The sequence below is a fragment of the Hirundo rustica genome, chromosome 12, assembly GCF_015227805.2.
Source record: "Hirundo rustica isolate bHirRus1 chromosome 12, bHirRus1.pri.v3, whole genome shotgun sequence".
Lineage (NCBI taxonomy): Eukaryota > Metazoa > Chordata > Aves > Passeriformes > Hirundinidae > Hirundo > Hirundo rustica.
The window spans coordinates 12,234-27,604 of NC_053461.1; the positions used below are offsets into that span (position 1 = coordinate 12,234).

Here is a 15,371-nt window from a genome sequence, read left to right on the forward strand (position 1 = left end):
TTTATTGAAAGGTCACAAAAACAGCCACCCAGGGAAACTGCCTTGGGTCACCCTCTCCTGAGCAGTTTTCCAAGCGGCTTGTCAATCAGGAGTCATAGACCGGCGTACAAGAGGCTCACCTTTTAAACAGGAAGAGCTGCAAAATAAAGGGTTGTTCCTCTCAAGGAACAGAGACTTTTTTTTTTTCCACTTCCTCACGGGCACAGAGGGTTTCTCCTCCTGATCTCTGTTCAAGCATCTCATAATAGAAATAGGATGTAGTCAACCACAAATAGCCTCCCTCAAAGGCACCCAGAAATGTAAACCAAACCTATGCCCAAATGCACATCCTGCCCGTGACTTAACAGAAATAGGGCATTTAGAGATGCGGAGGTAAGACTGGAACAACCCGTTCTTTAACAAATCCTCTGTCTTTAGGAATACTCTCCTGACTCCGTGGTGTTCCTTCTGCAAGTTGACCTTTTCCTTTTCTCTCTCAGAGAAAGACAAAGGTGGAAAACCTTGGTAAGACCAACAGCATGGAAAAGCTGCCTAAAGGTTTTTTCCTCTCCCACAGTAGCTCGTGGCATGAGAGGTTCAAAGCAACACTCAAGAAAAAAGCCATGCAGAAGTAGCACACATCACACCAACCAAGCAGTCAAAACTCACTAATACAAGATGATCAAGGCCTCTTTAGCCCACCCCTCCATGGCCACCACGGCAGCTCAGCCTAAATAGTACCCAGAGCTGTTAACAGGGGCCAAGCAAAAAAATCTAAAGTTCTTTGGAGCAGGGTGAGAAAATAGGCGCCATAAAAAAGCAGCTACCTCTCCTTACCCCCCCAGCCCAAGAGCAGATAGAATCCACACCAGCTTCAGGCCAGCATCCCCCCCTAAAAGGGGAGGCAGAGATCAGGAGGCCCGACTCAATGTCACCCGTGTCTCTCTGGCCAAAGGGGGGAAAAAAAAAGGCACCTACAAGAAAGGAAAAATCCTTAGAGGGAAACATCAGTTTGGAACAAGTGGGGATTTCTAGGAAAGTGAACAGAAAAAGTGGCTGAAACAGCTGAAAGACATAGGGAAGCTCGCTACACACTCAACACAAGCCACATCTGAGACAAGATAGCCCAGATTCACTAACTCCTTGTCAGCTTTACGTTGATGGAGCTGTGTTTGTAAGGAAAAACAAAACGTGACCAAGAGCGCACAACTTAGATGCAGACTTCCTGCTCAAAGAATCCATTCAATACACAAAACTCTTAAGCGCTAACATAGGTGAAAAATGCATTGAACAGATAGAAAGGTCAGGATCAGGAAGAGTCATCTTCCTCATTTTGGGGACACCTCCTCAACACAGACCCAGCGCTCATTTTAGGAAACAAACCACACATGCTTCAGAGCCTTTGGGGCAAGGAGCGTACAAAGGGAGGAATGGGAGGTGACAGGGAGCAAGATAAATTCAGATCGGGGTATTCAACAGGTCTCTAAATACAAGGCTTTGAAAGGACCTGGGAATGTCACAGTGCATAGGAGGGAAAGCATAAGCTTATGCTTGGTAACTTTTCTGTAAGGAAAAACTAAAGTAGAGTAAGCCATAACAGTCTTGGAAAAGCACTTAGGGATGGAAGATTCAGAGCCCAAAAACAAAACCAAAAAGCAAGGACAAAAACCACACACCAGGAGGGAGACCGAGAGCATGGAGGCCTTTTCAAAACAAAAGAGTGGATTGCACAGAAACACCTGCACTGCAGAGATACCACAACCTACTTATTAGAGTGGATCACTGCACCCGTGGGCTACAAACTTTCCCTACGACTAAAGGAACACCCCACATAGTAAGAATAAGATGACAACACATCACCCCCCAGTACAGATTTAGAGTAATCGGGTTCAGACCGTGGCCCACGTCGCATCACACAACAACAGCCGGCCCCGGCTCCCCTGCCCCCCCGCAAAGGGACCGCGACTCCCGGGGGCAGAGCCGCCCCCCCCACAGCGCCGGGGAACCGACGAGCCACGAGCACCATGAGTACATACTGAGCATTCAGCGCCGGCTTGCCGCACTTCCTACGCACCGCGGCAACAGGAAAACCATCCCCCACCACCCTTCCCAGCGCCGGGAAACCCGCCCGAAACGAGCCATGGGCACCACGTACCCACGGCACCGACCTACCCCGCTTCCTTCTCGCCAACACCACACAAACACGAGCCGCCGCACCGCCGCGCCGCCAGTCCCCAAAGAGGCACCCTCACTGCCGGCGCCAGACCCGCCCCCCCCCCCCCTTCCCCGCCCGTGTGCCATGTGGCCGGGGCAACCCGTAGCTCCCGCCGCATATTCACCCCCGCGGCGCCGCGCTTTAGCGCTAGAATGGCAACTGGAAAACCACCCCCCCTCCCCTTCCCAGCGCGCGAAAAGCCGCCCGACGCCATGCGGTATGGCCAACCCGTACCTTCACCTTCACCTCTACCGCGGCACCGCCAGCACCGGGCCACCGCAAACACCTACGCTCTCCAGGGACGAGCTCGCCTCCCGCCGATGAACCCGCTCCTTCCCCAACACCCGCCCCCCCCGCCCTGCGCCTCCACGCTCGGGGAGCCCCGCCGCTGCCCAGCCTCTGTCCCCGGAGCGCACACAGCTGCCAGGACACGCACGGACCGCCCCCCATACCCTGGCTCGCACCGCCGCACCTCCGGAAAAACGAAACGAAAACACGCCCTCCCCACGAACCCACGATCACTCACCCGCGATGCTGCTGCTGCCTCACACAAAGTTCTGGTCCTACGGGCCGCGCCCGCTCCCCGCTCCAGCCCGGCTGCGGAGCCTCTTCGAGTGCTGCGACCATGCGGCAGCCGGTCGCCTTGATAAAGGCGCCCTCTGCTCCGGAGGGACACCGATCACCCTAGTGATCGCTCTTTTAGGAGAGCTGCCGCGGCAACTCAGCCACGAGGCTGTCCGAGCGCCTACAGGCACGGCTGCTCCATCGGCTCGGCTCGGCTGCTTCCTCACGGCAAGGTCTCTTCAGGCGGCGCACGCTCTGGAACCCACGCCCAACTGACCTCCCACAACCCCCTTTCACAGGGAACGAGGTGGCTTTGACACTCACACCAATGGGGTGAATGAATTTCAAAACGACCAATCGGAGCAAGGATCCAAAAGGGACCAATGGGGAAACGGGAAAACGACCGACTACACAAAGAACCCACGGTGCCGCACGTTTCCCTTGGCCTCATCTCAAAATCACAGGGATGCTGGCCCTTGCTGCTTTTGCAGGGCACAGGGACACAGGCGCTCTCACGGAAGGTACCAAGGCTTTCCTGCCCTCTCTTCTTACCCCTTCAGCTCTTCTCCAAGGGCCTGGGAAGGCTCTCTGTTTGGGACATCGTTTCAGGGGTGCTGCTGCCCCTGCATCCCTGCCTAGGGGGGAGACGGAGGCACCAGGGGGTTTTTACTTATTTTAGACACCTGCTCAGGGCTGCAACAGACAAACTAAAACTGTGCAGGGAAACTTGGCCCAGCTTTTATACGTGCTTACTTCATGGACCGTGGGATAGGCCAAAGGAGCTGCACGGCAGAGGGTACTGGAGCTTAGATTTCACCTACACCTTAAAAAAAACAGGACAGGCAGAAAACCTCTTGCCCTTTGTGTTCTTCACTCACGGGTGAACGGATTTCAATCATAAAATGTCTGGGAGAGTCCCCATCGAGTGGTGAAGAGTTCATGAATGAAAGAAGACACAGACACAATTGCTCAGCAATGTCCATGATTGATGCTAAATGAAACATTCCGTTGCAAAGCATGCACAAATTCTAAGACCAGGACAGACACATGCTGCAGAAAGGGAAGGGAAGCAGGCTTACAGGGCTGGCAAAAGCTGGCAGAGACAACACTTACATGTCTAACTTGGAGTACCAAATGCCTCCTACAAAATCACATCAGGAACAGGGGAGGGTGAATCGGCATGCCCATGGAGAAGGGACACTGCTTCTGTCTAAGGCCATGGGCCAGCAAAGGGATGGCAGCCAGCTAAAATTCCAAACAGAAACCAGCACCTGGTTTGTGACAGAATGGTGTCATGCAAGTAGACCCCATAAAACACAAAAGGGGATGCTTAGACATGCATGATCAAGTAAGACTTCAGCAATAGCAACTGCTTCTCTCCAACAATCACAGTTCACCTGCTCCACTTCACCTTGAGAGCTGACATCTACCATCACTTCCTGAAAGTAAAGAGAAAAAAAGAACTCTTACACAGTCATTATTTACACTACCCCAGCTAAGACAGTGACTTACACCTTCACAGAGGAACCCCCTCACCCAGGATGAGGCGCTCTGCCACGGATTGAATCCATCTGCATCTGAAACAAAGTCAGGAAAATAGTCACGCTGCAGCACGGGAATTTGACAGCGACAGACGCGTGCTGCCAACCGACGAATGCCCTCCACACCACAACTCCACCTGACATCACCCAGTTCAGGCCCCAGGGGCTTCTTCTATTACCCCTACACCCACCCATGCGGCAGGACAGAGCAGCTCCGGGACAAAGCCACACCAACACCCGTCACATCGGACACCACAAACCAGGGGACACCACAACAACAAAAAGCTCTCCGCAAGAAGAACGACCGGGAGAACGCAGAATGAGATGACAAACGGAAGAAACAAGGTGAGCTGGCCAGGCTCACAGAACCCTACAAGAAGAGGATGCTAACAAGATGAATCACTTCAAGAATCACAAAGATGGATGCCCGACGCTCCTCCGCTCACAAGCCAAGACCTAGCTTGGACTTCTAAACAAGTCCTAACCCGCCAAAATGGATCGTGGCGGGGCACGGCTGTCTGTACAGCTCAGAACAAGACCACAAAAGACATCGCACTGGATGACTCTGAACAGAGATGAGGTTCAGATCTAAGTCCCAGCTCTCCAGTCAAAGCCACTGGAGCCAGGAAGGCAGACATCAGAAATGCTAACAGTGATCCCAGGGTTCCCCACAGGCCCCTTGAGGACCTATGGGAAAAGACGTGAAAGATGAGATGCCTGACACACACAGAGTGGACAACAGACACCACGTGCCCGGGACTGCTCTGCCCTGCCTGTCTCAGCATTACAATCAGAAATGACACTTGCCTTTCATGTGCCCTAAGCACTCACATCCTGCACATCTCCAGATCCATACTGAACTCAATCCCCCCCAGCAACTCCCAACCCAGCACCCTGCTCTCATCCCCTCTGTGCCTCAAGCCCTCCACTTAGCTCTGGGAGGTCCAGTGATCACCATCCACATCAGTGCCAAGGAACACCGCCTCGCCCTCTGGGAAAGTCCTGCCACCACCGGCCTGGTGTCTCTTCCTCAGCTACAACAAACAAAACCAAACATCAAAGCATGCACGTGGCAGCACATGGACCAAAACCTCACCATTAGGACACTCACCGTCTCCTAAGAATACCTACGTCCTTGCCCCGCACGCCTCGGCCGCGCTCCGAGCCCCCTGCCGTCATCATGGGGTAGACCTGGCTTAAGAGGACAGCAGGTGATGTGGCACAGCTCAATCTTGACTGCACCCTCGCTCCTCCTCCCTGCCTCCCCGACTCACCTCAGCTCCCAGGCTCTTAACCAAAGCCTACCTGGATGGCACCTTCAAATGGAAAATAGCAAGGCTTCATCACACACTCCTCTTCTGCTCCCCACAGGTCTCAGGAGACAGGCAAACCGCATCCATCCTCTGCTTGCTGAGGGCAGCTCCGTGGAAAGTGACATCTCCTAAAAAACACAGTAATGGAGGATTAGAGTCACACCAGCAACTGACACTTCAGCAATACCAACTGCTTCTCTCCAACAATCACAGCTCACCTGCTCCGCTTCACCTTGACAGATGACATCCCGCTTCAGTTCCTGAAAGGAAACACAAACAAAAATGCTGTCACATACTCGCCATGCACGTGACCCCTGCAAAGCCAAACGGTGACGCACCTCTTCTGGGGACACCCCCTCACCTGGGATGGGGCCCTCTGCAATCAAGTGAATCCATCCGCATCTGAAACACACACAGGAACAAAGTCACACTGCGGCACGGGAACTTGACAGCGACAGACACGTGCTGCCAACCGACGAATGCCCTCCACACCACAACTCCACCTGACATCACCCAGTTCAGGCCCCAGGGGCTTCTTCTATTACCCCTACACCCACCCATGCGGCAGGACAGAGCAGCTCCGGGACAAAGCCACACCAACACCCGTCACATCGGACACCACAAACCAGGGGACACCACAACAACAAAAAGCTCTCCGCAAGAAGAACGACCGGGAGGACAGAGAGAACGCAGAATGAGATGACAAACGGAAGAAACAAGGTGAGCTGGCCAGGCTCACAGAACCCTACAGGAAGAGAATGCTAACAAGATGATGCCTTCCGAGAATCACAAAGATGGATGCCCGACGCTCCTCCGCTCACAAGCCAAGACCTAGCTTGGACTTCTAAACAAGTCCTAACCCGCCAAAATGGATCGTGGCGGGGCACGGCTGTCTGTACAGCTCAGAACAAGACCACAAAAGACATCGCACTGGATGACTCTGAACAGAGATGAGGTTCAGATCTAAGTCCCAGCTCTCCAGTCAAAGCCACTGGAGCCAGGAAGGCAGACATCAGAAATGCTAACAGTGATCCCAGGGTTCCCCACAGGCCCCTTGAGGACCTATGGGAAAAGACGTGAAAGATGAGATGCCTGACACACACAGAGTGGACAACAGACACCATGTGCCCGGGACTGCTCTGCCCGTCTCAGCATTACAATCAGAAATGACACTTGCCTTTCATGTGCCCTAAGCACTCACATCCTGCACATCTCCAGATCCATACTGAACTCAATCCCCCCCAGCAACTCCCAACCCAGCACCCTGCTCTCATCCCCTCTGTGCCTCGAGCCCTCCACTTAGCTCTGGGAGGTCCGGTGATCACCATCCACATCAGTGCCAAGGAACGCCGCCTCGCCCTCTGGGAAAGTCCTGCCACCACCGGCCTGGTGTCTCTTCCTCAGCTACAACAAACAAAACCAAACATCAAAGCATGCACATGGCAGCACATGGACCAAAACCTCACCATTAGGACACTCACCGTCTCCTAAGAATACCTACGTCCTCGCCCCGCACGCCTCGGCCGCGCTCCGAGCCCCCGGCCGTCGTCACGGGGTGGACCTGGCTTAAGAGGACAGCAGGTGATGTGGCACAGCTCAATCTTGACTGCACCCTCGCTCCTCCTCCCTGACTCACCTCAGCTCCCACTGGGCTGGTGTCTCTTCCTCAGCTACAACAAACAAAACCAAACATCAAAGCATGCACATGGCAGCACATGGACCAAAACCTCACCATTAGGACACTCACCGTCGCCTAAGAATACCTACGTCCTCGCCCCGCACGCCTCGGCCGCGCTCCGAGCCCCCTGCTGTCATCATGGGGTGGACCTGGCTTAAGAGGACAGCAGGTGATGTGGCACAGCTCAATCTTGACTGCACCCTCGCTCCTCCTCCCCGACTCACCTCAGCTCCCACTGGGCTGGTGTCTCTTCCTCAGCTACAACAAACAAAACCAAACATCAAAGCATGCACATGGCAGCACATGGACCAAAACCTCACCATTAGGACACTCACCGTCGCCTAAGAATACCTACGTCCTCGCCCTGCCCGCCTCAGCCGCGCTCCGAGCCCCCTGCCGTCGTCACGGGGTGGACCTGGCTTAAGAGGACAGCAGGTGATGTGGCACAGCTCAATCTTGACTGCACCCTCGCTCCTCCTCCCCGACTCACCTCAGCTCCCACTGGGCTGGTGTCTCTTCCTCAGCTACAACAAACAAAACCAAACATCAAAGCATGCACATGGCAGCACATGGACCAAAACCTCACCATTAGGACACTCACCGTCTCCTAAGAATACCCATGTCCTCGCCCCGCACGTCTCAGCCACGCTCCGAGCCCCCTGCCGTCGTCACGGGGTGGACCTGGCTTAAGAGGACGGCAGGTGATGTGGCACAGCTCAATCTTGACTGCACCCTCGCTCCTCCTCCCTGCCTCCCCGACTCACCTCAGCTCCCAGGCTCTTAACCAAAGCCTACCTGGATGGCACCTTCAAATGGAAAATAGCAAGGCTTCATCACACACTCCTCTTCTGCTCCCCACAGGTCTCAGGAGACAGGCAAACCGCATCCATCCTCTGCTTGCTGAGGGCAGCTCCGTGGAAAGTGACATCTCCTAAAAAAACACAGTAATGGAGGATTAGAGTCACACCAGCAACTGACACTTCAGCAATACCAACTGCTTCTCTCCAACAATCACAGCTCACCTGCTCCGCTTCACCTTGACAGATGACATCCCGCTTCAGTTCCTGAAAGGAAACACAAACAAAAATGCTGTCACATACTCGCCATGCACGTGACCCCTGCAAAGCCAAACGGTGACGCACCTCTTCTGGGGATACCCCCTCACCCGGGATGGGGCCCTCTGCCATCAAGTGAATCCATCCGCATCTGAAACACACACAGGAACAAAGTCACACTGCGGCACGGGAACTTGACAGCGACAGACGCGTGCTGCCAACCGACGAATGCCCTCCACACCACAACTCCACCTGACATCACCCAGTTCAGGCCCCAGGGGCTTCTTCTATTACCCCTACACCCACCCATGCGGCAGGACAGAGCAGCTCTGGGACAAAGCCACACCAACACCCGTCACATCGGACACCACAAACCAGGGGACACCACAACAACAAAAAGCTCTCCGCAAGAAGAGAACTCAGAATGAGATGACAAACGGAAGGAATAAGGTGAGCTGGCCAGGCTCACAGAACCCTGCAGGAAGAGGATGCTAACAAGATGAATCATTTCAAGAATCACAAAGATGGATGCCTGACACTCCTGCGGTCACAAGCCCAGACCTAGCTTGGACTTCTAAACAAGTGCTAACCCGCCAAAATGGATCGTGGCGGGGCACGGCTCTCTGTACAGCTCAGAACAAGACCTCAAAAGACATCGCACTGGATGAGTCTAAAGGGACACAAGATTCAGATCCAAGTCCCAGCTCTCCCGTCAAAGCTGCTGGGGCCACGAAGGCAGACAGCAGAAATGCTAACAGTGATGCCGGGGCTCCCCATAGGACCCCTGGGGGGCTATGGGTAAAGACGTGAAAGATGACATGCCCGACACACACAGAGTGCGCAACACACAACAGACACCACGTGCCCGGGACTGCTCTGCCCTCCACAGCTCAGCATGGCCAGCAAAAATGACACTTGCCCTTCAGGTGCCCTAAGCGCTCACATGATGCACATCTCCCTAGCCAAACCAGACTCAATAATCCTCCCCCCCCAGCAACTCCCAACCCAGCACCCTGCTCTCATGCCCTCTGCAGCTTGAGCCCTCCACTTAGCTCTGGGAGGTCCAGGAATCGCCATCCACATCCGGTGCCAAGGAATGCCGCCTCGCCCTCTGGGAAAGTCCTGCTGTCACCAGCCTGGTGTCTCTTCCTCAGCTATAAAAAAGAAAACCAAACATTAAAGCATGCACATGGCAGCACATCAGCCAAAAAACACTGATCCTGGGGCTCCCCCTCTCTTAACAATGCCCAGAGTCTTGGGCGGCTTGCTTTGGCTTCGCTCACAGCCTGACACCTGCACGGACAAAGTCTTGGCGGCATGATGGATGCTAAGCCCACTCACCCACCCTGGCCTCCACTAGGGCTGTGACATCCCTGACTGCAGCAGGACAGAGATACCAGGGTGGGCATCCCACGCTCAACCCCAACCCAGTCGACTCTGCCCCCCCTCCTCATTTCCTGCCTAGCCCTATCCCTACTGCCTGCCCCCTCAGCGCTTCTGCCACTGCCCTGACACAGCCTGGCTGCCTGCACCTGCTCTCAGGGAAACAGGACTGTTCTCAGGGCGCATACACCTGCACTCAAACTTGCATCCTAGCCTCTACACCTTACATTCATGGCCTGCTCTCCGGCCTGACGCTCCTTCACCTCTCGAGCCCTCCCTCAGCCTCGCTGGGTCTCTCTCAAGTGCCCTGCTTCACCCTACTTCTCTAAGGCCCTATGCTAGCAGTCGAGGATGCTCCTGATCCAGGGTCCCAAGGGTTGTCCTGCGGGCAGGACGAGTCATCCACAGTTTCTCCCTAGCCTAACTAACTTTGGCCCTGAGACAGGGCAGAGGCTGACAGAGCCGCGCTCTTGGCGGTGGCAAAGGCACGAAGCCTTACCAACCGCCGCCTCGAGGAATGGGAGGAGACATCCTCGACTGCGGGGAGACAGGAGATCCCAGGGTGGGCCGGGGCGGGAAACCCCCGGTTAGACCCGGCCCTGCGGACCCTGCTCCCCACTAACGCTTCCTGCCTGCCCCTCCTGGCTCTTCTGCCGCTGGCCTGCCACAGCCTGGCTGCCTGCACCTGCTCTCGGGGAAACAGGACAGTTCTCAGGGCTCTTACAACTGTGCTCAAATTTGCATCCTAGCCTCTACGCCTTACTTTCACCTCCTGCTCTCTGGCCTGACACTCCCTCACCTCTCAAGCCCTCTGGCCTGACACTCCCTCACCTCTCAAGCCCTCCCTCAGCCTCACTGGGTCTCTCTCAAGTGCTCCTGCTCCACTCTACTCCTCACAACTGCAGACGCTCCTGGCACGGGGATCCCGGTGTGGGCTGCCCGCTCCCTGCTGCACCCTAACCCTGTGGACTCCAACCAGGCATACGATGCCCGGCTCCCTAAAACGCGGATGGGGGACGCTAATGCCCTGCCCGGCAAAAGCTCTGCTGATGCCCGGGATGAATCCTCTACCTTTACTTACCGGGCCTCTGGCCCTCTAGGGCCCTCTGCCCTAAGCTAGCTTTGAATTGCCTCCTGCCACTGAAAACCTTTTTCCTCTTCTCCTCACCCCCGTCCCCGACACTTAGCTTTCGGAAGATGAGCCCACAAACTCCGGCCTGGACGGAAAACGACGTCTCGGCGCCGTGGGCGTCCCCACGCTCTCTGCCTGCGGCTGCTTCCAGGCTGCCGGATCCAAACCTGAAAGGGAGACCTAAGCGATAACCGCCGCTTCGGTCCGCCACTCGCCTCCCTCCGTTGACTTTTACTGCAGATACCCAGCTTTACTTCCGCTCGGAACAAACGTACTGCCGCTAAGAAATACAACCTTAAGTCAATAGACCGTATCCCTTACTGTAGGCCATGGAAATACAAAATAAAACGGCACCATCAATTGTTAAAGATCGTTAAACAGAAAAAAAATCTAAAAACTTGAATTTAAAAAAATCACCCCAGCCTCTGCCAGCCAAGTTGCCCTTCTCTTAAAATAACACAATGGCAAATAAATGGATTCTCCCCTTCCACTTCATCCCCAACAACAACAGAAAAGGAGGGGTCTTTCTCAAATGAAATCCCTCCAAGGAGGGGAAAAAGGAAGTTTTTCACCTCTCTGCAAACCCTTTAAAAGGAACAAAAACAGGGCTTCCCTCCCACTTCAAACCTTAGATGACCTTAAATGAAAATGGGACCTTACCCTCCATTCAAACCCCTAATACAACCCTACTTTCCCCCTTCCGTTTAAAATACGACCCAGGGATTCCCTCTCAACACTATACCCTTCACATTCTGGAAAACCCAAGTTTTCCTTCAGTCCAGACCCTAAAAATCCCACCGGAAGGGGAACTTCCCCCAGTTGAAACACAGACAAGAACAGAAAAGAAGGTTCTTCCCTCCATTTCAACTTTCTTTTCCCGGACAACCCCCATTTTTTGGATGGGGGGACCAGGGAGGGATGGACAAGACAAAATAGAAAAGGAAAACGACACAAGTCTCCCTAGACAAACCCACACGGACTCACCTGCTGCTGCTGCCTGGCACAAAGCTCTGTCCCTTAGCACCTCCTTGAACCTGTGTTCTGCATCCAGGAGCTCCCCCAGACTCCATGAGACGCCCCACAGAAACCCACCAGCAACTCCTCATCTCCACAAGCTCCACACCAAAGTCACCAGACGTTGCCCTCTTAAACCACCCCTGGCAGGAGCCACCCCCTCCTTATCCTAACACCTCACACCTGCCTCTGCTCTCACCGAGGCACTCAGCCCTCATCAAGAGAACGCCTTACACCTGCTAGCACCTGCCGCCGTTCCCTGGGTGACGGCAGGGGCACGGGGGACTTGCCGCTCCTTCCCTGGACACATCCTTGCCTGCACCTCACAGCAAGGGCCACCAGCCTTTCCTTCGTAGCCACAAGGACCCCTCCTCTCCTGCACCTGCCCCAGCCTCAAATTGGGATGCCACGGGCCTCCGGTTCATCACTCCCAAGCAAATCGCACAGCCACCCTCACCCCTCAGTTACAATGTTTCCTTGGCCATCCTGACTAACTTGTCTTTCTCTGCAACTCTTTCAAATGGGCCTTGACGCTTCACCACCTGGGGGGCCCTCTTTACCGTTTCTCTCACAATCCCAGGCAAAAGGAAAACCCCCGCAATGACAGGGAAAGACAGACACGCTTTACAAACGAGCGGCCCCGCCGGCGCCGGCCTCACCACGCGTCCGAGGTCGCCCGGGGCAGCCGCTCCGCCCACCAACCACCGCCCAGCTCCGGCCCCACGCCTCCACACCGACCGCAGCAACACGCAACAGGGGCCCGGCGCCCGCCCCACACCCACCACGGGGGACCGCCCGCCCGCTGGCCCCCGCCCGCCCCACTGACGGGCCCCTCCTCGCTCCCTCCTCTGCGCTGGGGGGGGACGAGGCCACGGCGCCCACAAAACATCCCCAGGCCCGCGCCCACTCGCTGACTTCCTCGGGACCTAGGCGTGCACCCGCCAGCCGGGACGCAACCGGCAGCGCGCAGCGGAGGCGCCTCGGACGTGACCGCGCCAGCGCAACGCCGGGCCCCGCTGCTCGTCCCGCCCCGCGCTCGTCTCTTGCCCTCCTGCCGACGCTCGGGGCCGGACAAGGGCGGCTCATGCTCGCCGGGGAGCGCACAACACGAAAAATAGCACCTTTAGTACCAGCCAAGATGCCACCTGCAAAAAATACATCATGTTGCAGCTTGCCGTTTCCAGGGCTGACCTAGCTTTCTCTGACTCTCAAACCCCAAACAAATCACCAACCTAAAAAAAAAAAAAAAAAACACCCAAAAAAACCAAAAACCCTCCCCAAGAGTCAAGCGCATTTGAAAATGCCAACGAGCTAACTTTCACAGCCATCTCACGGCCTCAAAGACCACGATGGTCCCCCCCTTTTCAAACGATTCAACGCTGGAATGGACACAATCAGGGAGAGGGGGTTTTTCCCCACCATTTACGATCGGCATCTTCTTCACATGCCCTGTCAAAGAAGGGGCTTACCGCTCCCTTGACAGGGAAAACAGTGTTCTCTGCCTCTTACAAATACATCCACAGAACCCTCCCTTTTCTCTTGCCTTCAGGCGCCTACGAAAGACAATGGGCCCACAAAAAGAGCTTGCAAAACCTCTCCCTGACGACCCTTTCATGCTTTTGCCCTCTTCTCGCCTCACCGCTTTCAAGGCCTGACTACGCTTTTGAAATGCCAAAGCTCACACAGCAGGCCTGCACTCACCAACACTCACCCCTAGCAACACAGCTTCAAGGCCTCACACTGCCTACTCAGACATAAGCCTGAACGCACACTTAGTGGCTTTCATTCGCTTTCATGGGGCGCCCTGACCTGCTGCAAGGCCACGCTTTTCAACCTGCCTCCAGGAAAAACAACAGCAGACCCAAAGGTTCCAACTGAATCCCTGCCATAGACGAGATCAAATCGCTCCTGCAAAAACCCCACGCTGCGGCACAGAAAGTCCCACGCCACACCGACTGTGATAACCTCCGTCACTGTACTGACACGGCAATGAAAAAATGGGGACCCAAAGGTGTCACGGGAGAGTGCCAAATGTACAGAGCAGCAGGGCCCATGATGAGAGAGAAGAAAGAGGGAGAGGGAGAGGGAGAGGGAGAGGGAGAGGGAGAGGGAGAGGGAGAGGGAGAGGGAGAGAGGACCAGCTTGGTAATGGGAGTGTACAGGGAAAGCACAAGGCTAGGTAATGGGACAGAGAACCACAGAAAAGAGGGACAAGAAAAAGAAGAAAAGAACAGCAAGGGAGGGGTGGGGGCAGGGGGGGAAGGGAGCAGAACAGAGATAAAGAACCCTAGAATAATTTAGGTTGGGAAAGAACTTTGAGATGATCACAGTCCAAGCATTAACTCAGCATTGCCAAGTCCACCACTAAACCGTGTCGCTTGAAGGCAGCACCACCTGCCCCTTGGGGAATCCCACCTGGAAACACAGGGAAGAGAAAAGAGGCAGAAAGAGGGAGTTGGAGCAGAACAAAAGAAAATAAGGACAGGGGGAGGATGGAGATAAAGAAAATAAAATGGGACGGGCAGCACGGCGGTGCTATTAAAGAGTAATAGGGGCAGGGAACAGGACAGAAAGATACAGTGACAAACAATGGTCCACAGAGCAGGAAAGAGCAACAGAATAAAAAAAGGAAGAGCGATCCTGAGAGAGGCATGGAGGACAGATAGAAGGACAGAAAATAAGAAGCACAAACAGATAAAAGGACAGAGTAACACGGAAGGAATATCAGGGAGGACGCTGGGCCAGAATGAGAAATTGAGGGGCATTGAGCAGGACTGAGCGGTAAGCACACATTATTTTTATTTCTTTCATATATATCCTATTTTCTTACATTTTCAAGCCTTTTATTTTTTAATTTATATATAGAAAAGTTACATTTGTTGTTACATCCACCGAGGCGTAGCGACCTGGTTCCAGGAACGACACGGCGGCCACACCCAGGCTGCTCGGACCACCAGCTCACAGACACCAGTGTGGTGGACGGCTAATGGCGTTTATTAACTGGTTACGTGGAGTTATAAAACCTCTGTTTGCTACATCACTTCCGTCTGCTTACCTTACAAGTTAGGTGTTGTTTACCTTATCAAGGACACTAACCAACTAAGAATTGAGGGAGGGGTTCTGTCTGCCCGTACAACGCGGTATCTTCCGACCGCCTGTCCCTAATCTCCCACACATTTGTATTTGCAAATCCTGTAAAATTTCTTATATTCTAAAATATTGTCTATAATAGATACATTTTTATTTGAAAATCAAGTTATATACAAATCAATATTATATATACAAAAATGAGAAACTTTACAGTTTTTAATACATAAATGAGCATGAGCAGAAATTATGTATTTATTGTAGGTCTGATGATGTCCACAGTTGCACAAGCATAGTGTGACAGTAATAACATTACTATCTATATTTAATACTAGGATATCTTCAATGACAATATATAACAAACCAAGTATGTCTCATAATCGGCTGTTCAAAGTAAACTAATAATAAGC

At 54.0% G+C, this 15,371-nt stretch overlaps 1 long non-coding RNA gene across 9 annotated transcripts; it reads right to left on the minus strand.

Moving 5' to 3' along the window:
* Window positions 1–3,013: 3,013 nt before the first annotated feature.
* Window positions 3,014–8,725, minus strand: LOC131378631 (uncharacterized). 9 transcript variants are annotated; one of them, XR_009208254.1, is made up of 15 exons: window positions 8,313–8,442; window positions 8,086–8,221; window positions 7,892–7,971; window positions 7,781–7,814; window positions 7,626–7,705; window positions 7,515–7,548; window positions 7,249–7,439; window positions 7,094–7,173; window positions 5,951–7,016; window positions 5,831–5,872; window positions 5,605–5,740; window positions 5,411–5,490; window positions 5,255–5,333; window positions 4,295–4,335; window positions 3,014–4,197 (listed from the first exon to the last, which is right to left on the minus strand). It is a non-coding gene; the product is annotated as an uncharacterized LOC131378631 (long non-coding RNA). The 9 variants fall into 9 exon arrangements; XR_009208252.1 differs by having other exon boundaries at window positions 3,014–4,335; XR_009208255.1 differs by adding an exon at window positions 8,456–8,725 and having other exon boundaries at window positions 3,015–5,333; window positions 8,313–8,354.
* Window positions 8,726–15,371: the final 6,646 nt, after the last annotated feature.